Below are 17,539 nucleotides of genomic sequence, written 5' to 3'. Positions count from 1 at the left end.
AGAAACACAGGAAAGGCATCTGCCAACTCAAAGCTGGAGAAAGCTTCAGAGAGGACATAACACTGAGTTAATTTGTTATATACCCACGCACAGGTGTACACCGTAAACCACACACAACTGCCCTGAAAGTCCCTGAATTCTCAGGCATGGAAGGGAAAATGTACGGTAGGCACTGAAGACAGCATTTTCAAAGTCATGGAATTACAAAAAGAATTAGTGGATAGCAGAGAAATGTGAGGATGTTTGTCTGGTTAGATAACACTGTGCAGATTAATTTAAAGTAGGAGATACTAAGATGGTAGCTGAAGCACTGAAGCAATTTTTTTAAAATATTAATAAATATTTTATCTTTGCCCTTAGTCCATTCAATTGGGTACTAAGGTTAGTGCTTTAATATTTCCAGGAAGATTCATGTCAAGGTAGAAAGTAGAAGTACCTGAGTTTGTGAAGAAACAGCTCTTTTCCTTTAAGGCAGAAGAATGTGCACTAAATAACAGTAAATCTAAAAGAAGGTGCAGAGAAAGAAGCTAATAATGTAAATAATTATGTGTTACTTTTCTACAACAAACTCCAGTGTCATAGCCCGTTTATGTTCACCTGCATTCTTCGTTAGTTCTGTTTCTACATAGACTCAAGCCCAGAGAGGAAAAGAAATCCTGTCACTCCTATTGTCTTCATTTTTAATCAGCTTTGGAAACTCAGCCCTTCCATTGTGCACTTTAACTGAAATAGTCCTGCTGAGAAAGGCACTTCCTGGCCGGGGTTTCCATATTTCATGCAGACCCCAGACACACTGTATAAATAATGCATACTTAATACCCCTGCCGGATGGGCCGATCTCTCACCTGTGAGGATGCCTCTCCAGGAGGCCACGCTGCTTCCCTTGTAGTCACGCTCTTCTAATTCTTAAAAAGGTTAGCGCGGCTTTATCTCTAATAGCCACTTGATCATTGCAGAGATTAACAAGTCATGTTGGAGACATTAGTCAGGGGGGCCGTGGGATCCATCATGAGTTCGTCACACTCCCCGGCCTGAGCAGCAGCACGCTGATGGGCATTTTCCTGCTGAGATCTCTAAATTAAATGCGGGAATTGAAAGGGTATGTTTATTAGACAGGAGCCCATTGGTTTTTAATCAAATTTAGAGAGCTGCGAAAAAAGCTGTCCACCGATCTTTAGTGTTCGCTGACAGCAATGGATGCATCATTCTCCCCATGACATTTCTCAAAAGGAGGTCACACCGTTTTCTCTAAAGCCTCTGGGGTGACCCAGGGGACCAGTGGCTGGCCTTAGTGAAGGCAGGGCTCCTGAATGAATGTCTGATTGTAATTTAAGCAACACTGACTTAGAGTAAGGATACAATACATAATGGGCATTTTAGAAATTCTTTCAGATAGCTGGTATTGCAATGAATAAAGGACAGTGGAAGGAATAATACACAGTGCTATGGAAACGCACACCTTAATGACAATTCTCCAGACTCTTCTCAGTGTCACTGAACTTGCACATTTTGATCCCCAAGCTGTACCAAAGCTTTAGTGACGCTCTCATAAACGGTGTGGGCAAACGCCAGCCTGTGCAACAGATCCAGCACTTCCTCTGTGGTGAACAAAGTTGTATTGGAACAAAACCATGCTCCCCCATTTATGTGTTTTCTGCAGCAGCTTTCATGCTAGAACCGCAGAATTGATTAGTTGCAACAGAGACCAGATAGCCCACACATCTTACAATATTTTCCTTCCGGCCCTTTCCAGAAAATGTTTCCCAATTCTTACAAAGATAGTATTTCTGAGAAAAAAAAAAAAAAGTAGTTAGTTCTAGACATGTGAATTTTGAAAGAAACTGAAGTTTAACACGTCACACAGTTCATTTAAGTTTTTCCTTAAAACAGTTGGTATCAACCTTTTTGTAATATGCATTTTCTGCCATCTTTAATGAAGCATATTCAAAGTGATTTTTATTTCAACGGATGATTTTTAAAAAATATCACTTGTGTGTGCTTTTTACCTCTATAAAATGCAATATTTATACTATGCTAGAGATATCAGTCAGGCACCGGAGTAAATGAGCACTTACCTTAGGAATAGGCAGGCACTTGTTTTCAAAAAAGGAATACAATCTCCTGACATTAGCTGGGGTTTTGCTCACTTGCTTCTTTACACTAAAGGTAAAGTGAAGGACACTTTAAGTCTGCATTTCTGCAAAAATGGATTTTATACTGAAAGACTGAAGTAGACTTTTCCCAGGTGCTTTTTTTACCCTTCAGGAAAGTATGATCATCATTGCTATTTCTATACCTGTCCTGAGATTTGTCATTGGCGTCCTAACATTGCCTGTGACTTCTACTTCACTGGAACAATGAAGATAAGGTACCTTATTCAGCATAGATCTGTTTGTCAGTTTCACAAAGTGGGGGGCAGGCATGTCTATTGTCATTTTTAAAAAGTGGTAGGATATTTTGACAAAGAATAAATTTTAGAAAACTCTTACAATTTTTTTTAAATCAATCTTTATTGTTCATATTATTACAAAGGTTCCTCATTTCTTCCCCCCTCCACCAGGTTCCCACCCCATCCTCCACCCCCTCCCCATAACCCATTGTCCTCATCCATAGGTGCACAGTTTATGTTCAGTCTCTTCCTCCCTCCCTTTCCCCGATAGTAAATCCCTTTTCAGATAGTAAATCAGTTACTTAGCATTTTCTCATATCAATAATACCTCCACATGCCCAAAGATTCACCTCACACAAAAGACATTTCCAGATAGGTCAACCAACCTCATCCAGGCCCACACAAGGCACTCACAGATCAACACCCCAGCACTATACTAACTCAACACATCCAGATCTAAGCCTTCATCACTTGATTCAGCAGACCCTCAAGTTCCCGCAAGTTTCCAGCCATGTCTGAGAGGCAGCCTTGGGGAGGGGGCAGGCGAGGAGCGAGCTGTTCCAGGCCTGGCTGCTCCGGGCCTGGCCTCTGTTGCTCTGGTCCGTTCCACAAACAGCTGTTCCGGGTCTGGCCACTGCTGCTCCCGACCTGGTTGCTCCAGGCTTGGCTGTTGCTGCTCCAGGCCTGGCTGCACCCGACCCGGCTGCTCCGGGCCTGGCTGCTCCCAGCCTGGCAGCAGCTGCTCCGGGCCTAGCCGCACCCGACCCGGCTACTCTGAGCCTGGCAGCTCTCGGCCTGGATGCTCTGGGCTTGCCCACTGCTGTTCTGGGCCTGGCTGCTCCCGACCTGGCTTCTCTGGGCCTGGCTTCTCCGGGCCCGGCCACTCTGGGTCTGGGTGTTCCTGGACTGGCCACCCTGGGCTTGGCCACCTCCGCCTCAGGCCTGGATGCCACTGCCCCAGGTCTGGCTGCTCAAGCCCTGGCTGTTGCTGCTCTGGATCTGGCTGCTGCTGCTCTGGGGCCTGGCTGTTGCTGCTCCAGGCCCAGCTGACACTGCCTTGTGCCTGGCCACTCTAGGCCTGGCTGCCACCGTTCCAACATTCTGTCTTTTTATTTTTTTTTAACGCATTTATGTTGCAATGTTGGCTGCTGAGTTGAGTTCTGACTTTGTCTTTGATTTTTCAAGATCTTCTTTGTATTCCCTCCTAAGTAATTTTACTATCTTTTGCTCTCACTTGATTTCTTCACATTGAGAACTTCTTCGGTTTCTTCTTCCTTGTCCTGGAAGCCCAGCAGGTAGGCCTGTGGCACCCCTTTGTTCTCCACGGGCCCCTGCACTGCTTCAGCCTGTTGCCAGGGTCAGCACCGCCGCCCAGGAAGCAACCCCCGGCCTTGGCTCCATGGCCTGCACTCAGCGGTCGAAGGCTCAGGGGCACCCCGCCCTGGGGGCCCCGTCACCCAGCTCCTTGCTGGTGCCTGGCTGGCCGGTGTCCGGCAAGGACTCCTGCTCCTCGTCACGTTCCTCCCAGTCTGGAGCTTTTTTTCTCCTTCCTGCTGGGGGAGTCTAGCATCAGAGTCAACAGACTGTCCTCTGCGCGCAATGTGCGAGACTCCGGGGGCTCCGCTTTTTGCAGCTCCCCCAGGACTCCACCTCACACCCCCGTCTCCCTCTGCTTGGGCCTGGGTCCCCAGGGACTGGCCTAGAACTGGAGTTCAGGGCAGTCAGGAGTGGGGCTCAGCACCGCTGGAGGTTTTGTTTCTTCCTGCCAGGGCATTACAGCATCAGAGTCAACATTCTGTCCTCTGCTCCCAATGTGTGCATCTGCGCGCAATGTGTGCGACTTCGGGGGCTCCGCTTTTCACTGCTCTCCTGGGATTCTGCCTCACAGCCCCATCTCCCACTGCCTGAACCTGGGTCCCCAGGGTCTGGCCTAGGACTGGGGTTCAGAGCAGCCGAGACTGGGGCCCAACATGGCCGGGGCTCCTGTTTCCTTCTCTCCAGGGCAATCCCGCATCAGAGTCAACATTTCTTCCCTTGTGAGCAATGTGCGCCACTCCGGGGGCTCGGCCTTTAGCTGCTCTCCCAGGACTCCACCTCACAGCCCTGTCTCCCTCTGCTTAAACCTGGGTCCCCAGGGATTGGCCTAGAACTGGGGTTCAGAGCAGTCCGGACTGGGGGTTAGCACCGCCAGAGGCTTTGTTTCTTCCCGCTAGGGTAATCCAGCATCAGAGTCAACATTCCGTCCTCTGCGCACAACGTGCGAGACTCTGGGGGCCCTGCTTTTCACTGCTCCCCTGGGATTCCTCCTCACAGCCCAGTCTCCCCCTGCCTGGGCCTGGGTCCCCAGGGTCTGGCCCATAACTGGGGCTCAGCGCTGCCGGTTCGGGGGTTCAGCCCAGGCCGGGGGTTTTATTTCCTTCCTGCTAGGGAACGCCAGGCAGGCACCCAGCCTTCTCCTCCTCTCCGGCTGCGCCCTCTCTGCGCGCAGGCGTGCATGAGTGCGCAGCATGTCTCTGTACCTTAGGCTTTTTTCAGCTCCTCTGATTTTCCTTCTGGTTTTCTCTTTCCTTCTTGTTGTAGAATTTTCAGTCAGTCGACTACCTGTAGCTCTGGGCAATGTCCACTCTACATTTTAGTTGTATTCCATTGAAATTGTTGTGTGCTCCTGCAGCTAGGTGTCTACCTGAGCAGCCATCCTGGATCCTCAACTCTTACAATTTGATAAAGTGAAGTTTCATCTATATGAAAAGAGTGAGTTTTCTCTTTTTAAGAAAAATATAGGCATATGCAGAGTAAATATTATAATGATATGATGAAGAAAAGTTTCTTGTATATCATTTGCATATTTTTGACAAACTCATTTGTAATGATATTGTACAGATTGAATTATACTCTGATTTATAGGTTAAATAAATGAAGCAAAATTGGCTAGGAAGAAAATTATAAAATAAAAATTCTCTTAGTCATTAATCTTTCTTTTGCAAAATGTGTTTGATCAGTGTTCTAGCAAAAATATTTTAACTTTGCTAAATCATATGGCTACAAGAGTATCTTTCACTGATGGCGGTATGAGTCTGATAAAATTATGCATTAATTGTAGTTTCTTAAAATATAATGGAAAGATGGTAATTTTGCATACTTCACATAATATCTGTGAGTAAAATACTTGTAAATCAAGTAGTAGAATAATACATAAATAGCCTCAATTAATAGTATACATGATTATTTTTATTTTTGTCATCAGTGTATCAAAGTGCTCATTGGAAAAAATAGACAAAGAGAAGGCATAATTAAACATTTTAGCTAATATTTTCAATTAAAATTAATTATAAATTTTGTTTTATGAGATTCCGCAGTAATAGAATATTAATAAAGTAGCATATAAATATTAAGCAATATGTACATGATTTATTAATGTATGCATACATAAAAGTCAAAACAATAATTGAGCTTTACCAGTATTTTAAAACTTCTCAGAAGATCAATTAAACAAATATTTTTATAACATTGATCTATGCAGAATTTGTATAATAGCAATAATATTTAATTATTTGTTGATAGATAAAAATGTGACTAGAATTATTCTAAAGACATTTCTATGAACACATTTGATCATTTACAGAATAATTTTCCCTAGAGGAACAGAATACACGTTTTTCTTTTAAGTGCACCTGAAACATACTCTAGGAAAGATTGTATATAAGGCCCAAACAAGTTATAGTAAATGTATAAAAAGCTGAAATAATATAAAATATATTTGCTGATCACAGTGGTTGAAACTGGAAATTGATTACAGAAGAGAAATTAGAAAATTCAATATTATGTGTTAATTAAAGAGCACACTCTTGAACAACCAATGAGTCAAAGAAGAAATTACAAAGAAAATTAGGAAGTATCTTGAGACAAATGAAAATAAAAGAACAATCTATCAAAATGTATTGAATGCAGCAAAATTATGCAGGAACTTTTATAGCTATAAAACATTAAAAAAGAGGAAAGGTCTCAAAAGAATAACCTAACTTTATATCTTAATGAATAAAACAAAAAAAAGAAGAAGAGAAAACTAAGCATAAAAGTAGTAGAAGAAAATAAATAATAAAGATTATAGTTAAAAAAATAAATAGTTAAAAAGAACAGGGAAAATCAATGAAACTAAAAGTTGATACATTGAAAAGATCAGCAAACTTCAGTTAGATTGATTAAAAAAAGAGACAACTCAAAAAACTAAAGTCAGAAAATTAAAGTGGTGACAATATTAACAAATTTACCAAAAAAAAAAAAATAGATTATAAGATAATTCTATAAACATTTGTAAGCCCCAAATTATTTAACCTATATTACATGGACAAATTTTTAGAAACACAATACCTAGTAAGACTGAATTATAAAGAAATAGAAAATCAGAATAGATTTATAACTAGTAAATAGTTATAAATTTATAAATAGATTTATAACTAGTGAATCAGTAATTAAGGAGGTTGAATCAGTAATCAAAAAGTTTCCCAACAACAACAAAGAAAAGTCATGGACTAGATGACTTTGTTGGCAAATTGTATTATTCTTAGAATATTTAGCACCAATTCTTCTCAAATTCTTCCAAATTAAAGAGAAAGGAATACTTCCTAACATATCTCATGAGGTCAGCATTGCCCTAATACCAAAGCCAGACAAGTCAACCTGTGTTTATGGATTGGATGATTTTCTTAGAATTACCATACTACCCCAAGCAGTCTACAAATTCAATACAATCTTTATCAAAATTCCCTTGGCATTTTCTTTTTGCAGAAATATAAAAATCCAAGCTAAAATTCACATGGACATTCAGAAAACCCCAAATAGACAAAACAATCTTGGAAAAAAGAATAAAGTTTGAGGACTCACACTTTCTGATTTTAAAATTTACTGCAATGATATAGTAATAAAAACAATGTAGTAGAGGCATAAAAATGTAGCAGAGGTATATACTGAAGGAATAGAATTGAGATCCCAGAAATAAACCTTTACATACATGGTCAAATGATTTTTTACAAGGGTACCAATACAATGCAAAAAGGACAGTCTTTTCCATAAATGTTGTTGAAAACTATAGCTATTCACATGCATAAGTTTGAAAATGGGCCATGACCTTACACAAAATACCAAACTTAACTCAAAGGATCAAAGAGGTAAACAAAGAGTTAAACCACTTAAAAGAAAACACAGGAGGCTTGCTTTATGACAATGGATTTGACAATAATTTCTTAGATATGATACAAATAACAGGCAACAATAACAACAAAAGTAAAAATCATGGACCTCATCTAAATTAAAAATATTTTGTGCATCAAAAAACATTATCAAAAAAGTGAAAAAGTAACCCATTGAATGAGAGAAAATAATTTCAAATAATGTATCTCATGAGATTAACATCCAGAATAATGTAAAGAACTCCTACAATTTAAAAACAACAATCCAATTTAAAAGTATTGCTAAAGGACAGTATAGACATTTCTCTAAAAACTAGGGGCTTGGTGCATGAAATTTGTGCATGGAAGGGGGGTTGTCCCTCAGCCCGCCTGCACCCTCTCTAATCTGGGACACCTCGAGGGATGTCCGACTTCCAGTTTAAGCCCAATCTCACAGGAATTCAGACATCCCCCTCACAATCTGGGACTGCTGGCTTCTAACCACTTACCTGCCTGCCTGATCACCCCCTAACTGCTACCCTGAAGGCTTGATTGATACCTAACTGCTCCCCTGCTGGCCTGATCATCCCCAACTACCCTCCCCTGCCAGCTTGATCACCCCCAAGTGTCCTCCCCTGCTAGACTGTTTGCCCCCAACTGCACTCTTCTGCCAGCCATCTTGTGGTGGCCATCGTGTGGTGGACGTCTTGTGACAACATGAGCGTGGCCATCTTGTTGCAGCCATCTTGTGATGACATTATGCATGACGTCACCTAGGCTTTTATTATATGGGATATGCAAAACATTAAGCACATGAAAACTCAACATTACAGATCATTTGGGTTATAATAGAAAAACCACAATGAGATATCTTCACAACCATTAGAATGGCTATTATAAAAAAGAAAGAACAAAAGGTGAAAAAAAAAGGGGGGGTGGAGGAAAGGGGAGGGAAATAAAAAAGGAAGAAAATAAATGATAAGTCTTAGAAAGGGTGTGTAAAAATTTGAACCCCATGCACTATTGGTGGTTATGTGAAACTAAAGGCCTGGTACATGAAATTTATGCATTGGGGGTTGGGGGAGGCTGTCCCCTCAGCCCATCCTGCACTCTCTCCAATCTGGGACCCCTCAGGGGATGTCCGACTGCCAATCTAGATTGGTAGTGGGACGTCCCTCTCACTGCTGGCTCCTAATTGCTTACCTGCCTGCCTGCCTGGTTGCCCCTGATTGCTTCTGCATGCTGGACTGATTGCCCCTAACTACTCCCTGATACTGGCCAGGTCGCCCCCAACTGCCCCCTTCCTGCAGGCCTGATCATCCTCAACAGCCCTATTGCTGGCCTGGTCTCCCCCAACTGCTCCTCCTCCCAGCCTGATCACCCCTCAAGCCCAGCACCCCCCCACCCCCCTCAATTGGCCTGGTTAACCCATGTAGTCTGCTTGTTCAGTCATTTGGTCATCCCTCACTAACACCCCTGCTGGCCTGGTCACCCCATGCAGCCTGCTTGTTCAATAATTTGGTCGTCCCTTGCGTCAGCCTGGGTGGCTGAGAAGCTGGCATCCGAGGCTTGGCTGTGCTCGGGCATCTGCTGGGAGGCTGGAAAGCTGCCATCAAAGGCTTGCCTGTGCCTCAGGCCAGTTCTGGGTGGCTGGGGGGCTGAGGGGACTGGGTGCCGCCATCTTTGAGGGCATGGCAATTAGCATATTCCTTCCTTGTTGGCTGTGGGTGCCACCATCTTTGTGAGGGCGTGACAGTCAATTAGTGTATTCCCTCTTTATTAGATAGGCTGCTGAAGCTCCTGTGGAAAACAATATGGCAGTTCCCACTTTTAAAGTTTATTACATAATCTATTGGCTTGTACTTTAATTTCTCCTCAACAGAATTAAATTTTGTCTTTTTGCTAAGAAGGGCCTCGGTAAAATGTGGGTAATGATCCAGACCTTTTTGTATGGAGCAGCTTCCAACATTGATATTATGTTGATATTTAGCTATCTTTAACTTCTCATATTTACAGAGTGACTCACAGAGCTGACTGGGTGTACTTGCTGATTCATTAGTGACTTCAAAGAGAAGAAATGCAGTTGCTCAGTGGTTGAGTGTGGACCTATGAACCAGGAGGTCACAGTTCGATTCAAGGTCATGCCTGAGTTGTGGGTTTGATCCCTGGTAGGCGGCATGCAGGAAACGGCTGATCAATTATTCTCTCCCATCATTGAGGTTTCTCTCTCTTGCCCACCCTTTCCTCACTGAAATCAATAAATACATATTAAAAAATATTTTTTTTTAAAGAGAAGGAATGCATGTGTTAGCAGGAATGTGTAAACATCTACTTTTAATTACTCAGTAGAATCCTATTTAATAAAAGTAATATGCAAATTAACTACCATTCTCTATACCCACCAGCCAATCAGAGTGAGTATGCAAATTAACCCCAACCAAGATGGCTGCGGCCACAGAGAAAAGGCAGAGGCTTGGGATTTCCTAGCAATGGAGGAAGCCAAGCTTTCCACATACCCTGGTGGGCCCAGGTCTCCACTCAAGGGTATAAAGTTTTAATTATAGAAGATAAATAAATTCCAACAGAAATAGTGGCAGCCACGAAACTGTATAGAGCAGGAGGCTAGGGTTGCCCCTGGCGATGGAGGAAGCCAAGGTTCTGCAGGACTGGCTAGCCCAGGCCTCCACTTAAAGCTACAAAGTTTCAATTATAGAAGATAAATAAATTCCAACAGAAATAGTGGTAGCCACAGAGCGAGCAGGAGGCTTGGCTCTGCTCTAGGCTACAAAGTTTCAATTATAGAAGATAAATAAACCCCAGATATTAGGGTCTTCACTTGGATTGCCGGGGGGTGTGGCCAGCCTGCAAACCACCACAGGCCCCTCGCCCAGGCAACCCCACACCCCAAGGGAACCCTTAACTTGATCTGGGACACTCTTCAGGGCAAACCAGCCAGCCCCCACCTGTACACCAAGCCCCTATCCTATCTAATGAAAGAGTAATATGCAGATTGACCACCACTCCAACACACAAGATGGCTGCCCCATGTGGTCAAAGATCCTGCCCACAGGTGGACACAAGATGGCCACCACAAGATGGCCAGCAGGAGAGGACAGTTGAGAGGGACCAGCCCTTCAAGTGAGCGTAGTTGTGGGTGATCAGGCAAGCAGGAGAGGGCAGTTGGGAGGGACCAGGCCTGAAAGGGAGGGCAGTTGGAAGCGATCAAGCCTGCAGGGGAGGGCAGTTAGGGGTGACCAGGCTGGCAGAGGAGGGAATTTGGGAGTGACTGAGCCTTCAGGGGAGGGCAGTTGGGGAAGACCCAGGCCTGCAGGAGAGAACAGTTAGGGGGACCTGGCCTGCAGGGGAGTGAATGTAGGGGCAAACAGGCTGGCAGAGGAGCAGTTAGGCATCAATCAGGCTGGCAAGGGAGTGGTTAGGGGTGATCAGGCTGGCAGGCAGAAGCGGTTAGGGGCAATCAGGAAGGCAGGCAGGCAAGCAGTTGGGAGCCAGCAGTCCTGGATTGTGAGAGGGCAGTCGGACATCCCCCGAGGTGTCCCAGATTGGAGAGGGTGCAAGCTGGGCTAAGGGACACCCTATGCACAAATTCCGTGCACCAGGCTTCTAGTTAATTGATAAGATATTTTCAGAGTGCAGCTCAATGGTAGCTATCATTGTTAAACTTTCTATCTGATCTGAAAATTCCCCACCTGAGAATCTTTCCAGAAGGTTGTACAAAGATACAAGTCTAGAGATGCTAATAAAATTTTGTTTGTTATAATCCTACATCATATAGTAGTGATGACAATCAAATATGTTAATATTCATAATGTGCTTAGAATAAAGTCAGGCATATAGTAGTATATGCTTGCTGAATAAAAGGCAGAATTGTTAATGAATATTGCCATTTTGAAACAGTAAAATATATGATGCTCCTAAAAAGAATGAGTAGTTATTTCACAAAAATATGTTATTGAGTGAAAAGGTAGTTTAAAAAATCATATATGGTGCAATTCCATTTTCATAAATATAAAATATTTAATATATTACATAAAAATGCATTATGAAGTATCTTGTTGCTTCATTATTTTAGCCAAATGGCATACATTTTGACATTATTTTTGGAAAACTGCTAACCAATCTTGAGTTAAGAATGAGGAATAAAATTTCTAGCATGACTTTCATTTCTCTGAAGGGCTAAGGGAGAAGAGTGTGCACTCTGTGCATGTAGCACACAGGGATGGCGAAACTACCTGATTATCTCTGAGGCTCAGGAGAACCCAGAACATTAGAGTTCTAATGTGTGGCATTGCAGCTGAGGAAAGAGTCTATGAGGTTGTTGGGAAAACCATTCAAGTCAAACCACCTCCAAAAGAAGCTAAAGACTTTTCTATTGCCTTAGCAGTAAATTAATTAATTAATCATGTAAAAAAAATCATAGAATTTGCCAATTGACAAAAACTGGATGTTGGATTGACACTGAGAAGGTGTTATTGGAAGTTATGGAGATTGAGGAGTGCTGGGAAATCCTTTCTAATTTCCTTACCTATTAAGACTTTTTGTTGAAGACCTTTGTTGAGTTTACAAAGGAAATTTCCTTTATATGATGTCCAGGGTAAAAATCAATTTTCCGATTATAGGCTTTTTTTCCCCTGAAACTTACTAATTCTGACTGCTAATGTCCCCCATTATCCTAAAGTAGAAATCTCCTATGAAGTATTTGGTAAGCTGAAATGATGTAAAGCAAAGGTTGTTTCTTTCTGAAAGTTTGTAACATCCCTTTAGTAGTTGTTTTTACTAACGGAAAAATATCCAAAAATTATTATTGTACTAATGTAGGTCTTTTGTTAACGTGGCTTAATGTGAACTTTCAGAAATCGGAGGACACCTGTATTATTGTTTATTTTACATCTCTCATGTCTGTTATTTCCCAATTGTGTATATAAAATTTAAATTTATTTCCTCATATATTCTTAAGTAAACTAAAAACCCCTTAAATTAGTTAACATAAATTATATTTCACACCATCATCATAGTTTCTAAGAATATCAGTTTGCATACTTACAGGTATTCTATAAATCTTAACTAAATGAGTAAACAAAACTCAGCTTCAGTTATTAAACAATAGACTAGAGGCCCAATCCTAGAGATGGCTGGCATGATAATTATGACTTTTATTATTTTTTATAATAATAATCACCAGAATTTTAGTGGAATTAGAAGTCTAATTATTTGTTATTGAAATGCTTACTATCTATTAACATAGTCATCTGAATATATTTAAGTCTTCCCAACATATTATTTTTATCTTTACAATTTAGGTCTAGAAAATATTTTATAAGATGTAATTAATCTGTCCCCACATAGGGTGCTAAAATTTTTTTGTACATAAAGTTTGCATGTCTAGAAACTTTAAAGCTTTGCCACCCAATTCTGAACTATTTTGGGGGAAATACTGCATGTTGCTATAAACTTTCTTTTATTTATTTCTACTAAAAAGCTATGACTACTTCTTACAAATGGCAGAAAGCTATAATTGCCAATAATATTCAGAAAGAGTTATACTGCAATTAAGTAAACTCAAAGTAAATCTCTTTTATTTTATTTTTTTAAATTTATTTATTGATTAAGGTATTACATATTTGTCCTTATCCTCCCATTACCCTCCTAACCCTCTTCTCCCCTCATGCACTCACCACCCTGGTGTCTGTGGCCATTGGTTAGGCTTATATGCATGCATACAAGTCCTTTGGTTGATCTCGCCCCCTTACCCCAACCCTCCCCTACCTTCCCTCTGAGGTTTGATGGAATAAATCTCTTTTAAAAGTTCTCAAAAGTTAGTAAGACAAACTTACAATTCAGCTTAGCAATTATCAAAGTATTGTTAACTGCTAAGAGTTTATCTCTGCAAACATATATCCTTTAGAACTGAATGAAAACCATAAATGAGAAATAAATACTTTTAACTTTGCTTTATTCACTTTTAATAATGTGACATAATTTGTATTATTGTCTTAAAATAAATTTCTTAATGGCTGAAACTTGTTACCCTTTTCATTTGCTTCCAGATTCAGTACTTACCTCAAAAATAACTCCTCAGAAGGGTCACAATAAGCCTAAGGTTAATTGTATCTAATGGTTTCACAATGACTGAAATTATATCTCTAAGGCAAGTTCACTTTTTGATGCTACCTTTCAATAACATTTGCTTGGCTTCTAACTGCAGCTATTTTTAAGAACTTGCATTTTTTCCATAAGATCTGATGACTTTTAAGTCAATTTTGAAAAAAAAAATAGATGTTTAACTATTTAGAAGAATGTGAAAAATTCTTAAGAAAGTGAAATCATTGGGGAAAAATAAAAACCTTGGTGAAGCTTATTGTGAAATTCTGGTTTTCACTGCTGATGTAATTTTAATAATATTGGAAATCTTAAATGAGAGATCAGAATATGTTTTTGACCTTCTGGGTCCCCTTTTAGTCCATTCCTATCCCCACCTTTTCTAGTGTCATATTTTTATCTTGTGAGTCCATTTGTGTATATGAACTACTGACCTATCTAATGAATCCCAGAGTTACTATTGTGTCATCTTTGCTATTTTACCCAATAGTTATTTTATCAAAGGCAAGTCAGTTTTCATCTATTTTTATCTTAAAATGATCACTCTATTAATTTTCTAACTGAAATAAAATACAGTGTTTTCAATTCTCACATCTTCAGATAGCCTAGTTAGATGTTCCTACTGTAGAATATAAATCATTATTCTGAATTGGAGGTTTTTTTTTTGTTTACTAACAAATACATTTTTCTTTATTAAACTATATTTTTTATTGATTTCAGAGAGAATGGGAGTGGGAGAGAGATAAAACATCAATGATGAGAAAGAATCATATCCGGCTGCCTCCCGTTTGCCCCACACTGTGGACTGAGCCCATAGCTTGGACTTGTACCCTGGAATCAAACCATGACCTCCTGGTTGTAGGTTGACACTCAATTACTGAGCCACACTGAGCCAGGTTACAAATATATTTTTATCACTATGCACATTGCATATTTGTGCATGCATATTTTCTGCACCCTGAAGCTTAAAAAATTATGGGACCTTATTATAGGACAAAAATTATAAATAAAAATTAAATACAAATATGACTGTTATTTAGAGAAATAAATAAATATTACAAAGCAAGTTTAAAAAGAATTAATTTACTGAAAGTATGAAACCAAGACAAAATAATATTTATTTGTGTCCACATATTTTAAAAATTTTCTGCATTTTTTAAATTACAAGTACTTGGTTGCCTTTGGATAAAATAATTATTTTACAATATTTTTTCTAAAGAGAATATAAGAGGAGTTCAGTTTTTTCTAGAGACTGCTTGATTGAATTTTATTATTTTTATTATTATTACTGGAGGCCTGATGCATGAAGATTTGTGTAAGAATGGGCCTTCCTTCCCCTGCTGCAGGCAGTGCCTTCACTCCAGCCCAGAGCCGCCTTTGTACCTTCCCACACTGTCCAGAGGCCCAGAGGGGCTGGGGCGGCCCAGAACACCTGGGATGTTACCATGGTGACAATGCTAGCATCCTGGCCCCAGTCGCTTGGTGCCAGTGTATGCAAATTAACCCACCATCTTTGTTGAATTAATTTCTATACTCACTCCTGATTTGCTGGTGGATGTCATGAAGGTATGGTCAATTTGCATATTTCTCTTTTATTAGTGTAGATTAGTATTATTATTGACAGTTCAGATTTATCAACTTCCACACAGATATACTTTTTTGTTTATAGTATTACTATAGATTTTGTCTCACAAACTTATGAATTATGATAGTTTCTTTTAATATATTTATTTATTAATTTCAGAGAGGAAGGGAGAAGAAGAGAGAGAGATAGAAACATCAATGAGAGAGAATCATATTTTACCAATAAAATCAAAGATTCAGTTAAGCTACAAAATCTCCAAAATTCTGCAAGTAGTAGGGGAGAAACAAACTGGTCTCATGAGACAGATTAGTAGCAGGAAATAACCAAATATAATACATTCATATGTTTGGGAACTGTGCATGAAAGGTTCAGAGACAGGAAGAGAAGATAAGTATATAAGACATCCTGCGCTAAGGATAGGAAGGGAACATCTATCTATAATAATAAAAGCATAATATCCTAACTAGCCCAGACATCCTTCCGTCCTTCTGGACTAAACTGGGGCTACAAGGGAAACTTGGTCCCAGGTGCCTGCCAGAGACTGGAGGGAAGCCCAGGTCCTGGGCGCCAGAGGGAAGCCGGTGCTGGCGGCAGGGGGGTTGGGTGGGGAAGGAAGGCCTACTCTTGCAAGAATTTTGTGCATCGGGCCTCTAGTATATATAGAAAAGGCTAATATGCAAAGTGTCCCCTTGGAAGTTTGACCAGTAGAACGGGAATTCAATTGCTCAAGGTGACTTGCCCTGACCAACAGGGGGCGACATGAAATGAAGGAAGGCCTTGACTGTCAGCCAGCATGCTCTGATTGGCCCTAATCACCAGCCATGCCTAAGGACCCTACCCATGCACAATTTTTTTTTAAAATATATATTTTATTGATTTTTTACAGAGAGGAAGGGAGAGAGATAGAGAGCTAGAAAGGTCGATGAGAGAGAAACATTGACCAGCTGCCTCTTGCACACCTCCCACCGGGGATGTGCCCACAACCAAGGTACATGCCCTTGACTGGAATCAAACCCGAGACCCTGCAGTCTGCAGACCGATGCTCTACCACTGGGGCAAACTGGTTTCAGCCCCATGCACAATTTTTATGCACTAGGCATCTAGTGGGTATGTAAGAATTAAGGATGAGGTAATGTACCTGGGGGGGGGGGGGCTTTAGAAAGTCTTTGCAGGATGTAAGAACAAAAACTTGGTAAATAGAAGTTCGCCCTATAGATAATTCAATGGAAGTTATCTCTGCTAATAGCTTATTATGGGCAAGGCTCCAAATTCTTCTGGTAGTTGGGGTGGAAGTGACAGAAGTTTACCTTGAGCCTGAAGCTAAAATTGCCTTTAGTTAAAAATAACCTGCACACTACAGAGGTGAGTCTTGAGGTGACTTGTTCTGCATTGCACACCAGTGTTTAATTCAGATCTATATTTCTTTATAGTACTTATTAGGCTTTTTATACAGATTGGTCACAGACATTAGTGGGCAAAGTAGCTGATACTTCATAAAAAGAAAATTTCTAAGCCTCATCCCAAACCGAGGACCTCAAGTTATTCTAATATAGATGGGATAAAGAAATTCACTTGGAAATACTATATTACATCAAGCTGCTCTGATAAGGTCTAATTTCTTAGTGCTTATTAAAATTAATTGGAACCAAGCAGTCACCTATCTAGTTAGAAACCTTCTGTGGTAAACTTTAACTGAAGTAAAGATCATTGATCAGAAATCAAGTAAACCATTATGGGGGGGAGGGAATGATTTCAAGGAAATATAAAGAAGACTCTTGACTCAGGCATTTTTAACATGTGTCTTCTTGTTCCTTAAACAATCTTGCTGTCACTCCTAGATATACATAATTAAGTTCGAGTTAGAATATCCTCACATGCCGACCCGTTTGGCCCTTGAACTCTGAGGCAAGTCACCAATTATTTCTAGGTCCAATGACTGACATGGGAAGAGAATCTTACTCTTTTTATTTTTAAATATTTTATTTCTAATTTTTAGAGAAGCTTACTTTTGACAGCAGGCTTCACATCAGTCAGGGTAGTGATTCTGGAAGACAGCAGTAGAAGTACAAGTGCAAGAAGATAGGCCAACAAGATCAAAGGCTTGGGGAGACAATAGATGAGAAAAGCTGGGAGACCAAGTCAGGTGAAATTTATACTAGGGAAGCTGTACTCAGCATGAGCTTTTATCTCTACAGTATGTAGAGGTTCAATCATATGGTGAAAACCTCTGTTCTCACTAGCCCTTTTATTTTTAATTGGGCAGGAGGCAATCAGGACCAACAA

General features: G+C 40.5%; 1 pseudogene; it reads right to left on the bottom strand.

Annotated features, from left to right (window-relative positions):
- Positions 1-959: 959 nt before the first annotated feature.
- Positions 960-17,539, bottom strand: part of LOC118709732 — a 30,292-nt pseudogene continuing 13,712 nt past the window's right edge.

The sequence above is a fragment of the Pipistrellus kuhlii genome, unplaced genomic scaffold (genome assembly GCF_014108245.1).
Source record: "Pipistrellus kuhlii isolate mPipKuh1 unplaced genomic scaffold, mPipKuh1.p scaffold_m20_p_7, whole genome shotgun sequence".
In the NCBI taxonomy this organism is placed as follows: domain Eukaryota; kingdom Metazoa; phylum Chordata; class Mammalia; order Chiroptera; family Vespertilionidae; genus Pipistrellus; species Pipistrellus kuhlii.
The sequence above is the reverse complement of the archived record's forward strand: the minus strand, read 5'-3'. Positions and strand labels throughout refer to the sequence as shown.